This window comes from Odontomachus brunneus, unplaced genomic scaffold, assembly GCF_010583005.1.
Source record: "Odontomachus brunneus isolate Ranch 3 - 2012 unplaced genomic scaffold, Obru_v1 Obru_scaffold_336, whole genome shotgun sequence".
NCBI lineage: Eukaryota > Metazoa > Arthropoda > Insecta > Hymenoptera > Formicidae > Odontomachus > Odontomachus brunneus.
The window spans coordinates 154,653-157,339 of NW_022639786.1; the positions used below are offsets into that span (position 1 = coordinate 154,653).

Genomic DNA, 2,687 nt, shown 5'->3' on the forward strand with positions numbered 1-2,687 from the left:
GTCTTCAAAATATGGGAACCCCTGAATATCTTTTTACAGTGAGGTTTTTCGATAAAACTTTCAAAACAAAAGTTGTTGGGTTTTAAAAGATATATTTACTGCTCTTATCAGTTTGAGCTTGGATGGTGTCTCAAAGGTCAGGACAAGGTCAACTTTGGTTTTTTTAATAGAAACATTTATTTTTCATTACGGAATTTTATTCTACGTAAAGAAATAAACAATTTTTGTTTGAAACATTTTTTTATACGACTTCCATTTTCTAAGATATTTTTTCGGAAATATGTACAAAATTATTGGTTTCTAAAATTTTTTACTCGAATTCTAAAAACTATTTGAAAAATTGAAAGAGATACAAATTGTTTATTTTCTTCTCATACAGCTGTAAGAATTTTTTTACAATTTTGTATTAACTTTTTAGTATTGCGTTTTCTTGCATTTTCTTGAAGTATAAAAAAGTTAATACAACATTTGGAAAAAATTCTTACAGCTGTATGGGAACAAAATAAACAATTTCTATCTCTTCCAATTTTTCAAGACAGTTTTTACAAATCGAGTAAAAAATTATTGAAACCAATATATTGGTTCCTGTCACGCATCTGGGAACGTTGTAGCCAATAAGAGCCAACGTCGAGTGATGTTGGCAGCGTTGGTGTAGCGATCGAGCTCAATCCAGAGAAAAGACAAAGGTGCATCAGTACTATAAGAATCGCTGGCGATTACAACCCAAAGCTTTGCAATAGTTTAGATACAGAAAACGCTAAAAGGTTTGCAACGGTAAATTAAAAAGGTATGTAAAACCCACATTAAAATATTGGTTAATTTGTGTTGAATTCGCCGTAGAAAGTTGAAAGTTTTTATAACCTCACTTTATAATACGTTGTGAATATATTACTAAATACAGATGTAAATATGCATGAAATGGTACGTTGTGTAGTATTAACGTTTTTTACAAACTTATCTTTATTATTATTAATTTTATGTTGTGGTAAAAAAGATCTGTTGAATGAACGTAAAAGTGTTCGCGCGCAGTGTAAACGTAAAAACAATGGTACAATATATGCAGAGACAGTGTGCATTTTAACATTGCTTTTATTTGGTAAAAATCAATTTAAAAAATTTCGAAAAATGCAATGTAATGTAATTTTACATTTTCAATATTTATACAAATTTGGAATGTCCTCTTAGTAATTGATATGTAGCAAAGAAAACTCAATAAAAGCGGTGTATTGTTTAGAATAATATGAGCGAATGTACTAAGACGTGTACAGTAATTCTGTTAAATTTTTGCTTCTTTCAGGAAACCCAACCCTGACAATGATCAGTCTGTGGCCGACGACTGAAATTTTGTTTGATTTTTAATACGTCTATATATAATTTTTTTTATTAGACAGCATTTTAATATATAATATTAAGTTTAAAAGTTTAAACATGGATGAGCCTAGGACCAACTAAGTACGATTTCGCAAACGTCGATCAGGCCTTTTACATCGCATTTAAAATATTTGAAACAAAGACGAACTGAGATTAAAGCTTAATCGACGTTGGTGAAATCGGTTATAGTTTCATTATTAAAAAAACGCCTACTTTGATTTTACAAACGTCTCCATGGCTATATTTCTTTTTTCGCGTGAATACATTTTAATAATCAGAAGTTTAAACGTCGATGAGTCTGTAGGCGACTATTTTTATTTGAAATGATTTTGAGAAACGTTTATATGCTTTTATATATTTTTTCGCCTTAACATATTTTAATAGCCGCAAGTCGATCAACCTGTGACCGATTACTTTTATTTTTTGTGATTTGTAAAAACGTTTATGTCTACATTTGTCTTGTATGTTACAGCCTTTTAATAATTATAACTTGAAACATTTATTACTAATAAAAATTTGTTATTATTATTACTGTATGTATGTATATATATTTGAATTCCAAGTTACTTAATTTCTGCACAGCGCAAAGTTTTCTATAATGTCTCTAATAACATCATAAACGAAATAAATATGTAATGATTTTGTAATCTACAAAATTTTGTGTGATTGGAAACAATTTTGAGTCTTTGAAAAGACATAATGTGTACTAAACTCTGAAATGATTTTTCTTCTTATAAGCTGTTGCCTGGAATCTATTTTTGAAATTATAAAACAAAATATTTTTCTTATCACGGGACGGATATAAGAGATTGGCGGCACAACTTTTCCTCGGACATGGTTGCTAATGTGAAATAGCAATCAGTTGTCATATCTGATGGTAAGTTCTGCCGTCACTACCTACCTCTTGCATCCCAGCAAACACAACGTTACATGTAACATACATAGGCCCATATTCTGTATCCTCTTTTATCTAAAAAAGTACCTCTAAAAGAGGCTTAGGAGTCACCTAATTGGGTGAGGAGCCACATTTAAGGCACTTTTATCGATAAAAGAGGATACAGAATATGGACCAATGTATTTTTTTATTTTTATTTTTATTTAGTTGCAATTTCCTACTCAATATAACTGTTGTATAACACGTATGTTATATAAAAGTTATATTGTTGAGTAGGAAATTACGTTACATGTATGTTATATTTAACGTTGTGTTTGCTGGGATCCGTTCTGTTAAAAGAAAACAATTGCTTTTTATAATTTAAAAATTAATCTTCGGACAAAGTTTTGTATAAAAAGAAAATTCGTTTCAGAATCGAATC

The 2,687-nt window shown here is 29.6% G+C and overlaps 1 long non-coding RNA gene across 1 annotated transcript; it reads left to right on the plus strand.

Moving 5' to 3' along the window:
* Positions 1-481: 481 nt before the first annotated feature.
* On the plus strand, positions 482-1,907 carry LOC116853494. The gene is made up of 2 exons (XR_004379994.1): positions 482-787; positions 1,298-1,907. It is a non-coding gene; the product is annotated as an uncharacterized LOC116853494 (long non-coding RNA).
* The last annotated feature ends 780 nt before the right edge of the window (positions 1,908-2,687 follow it).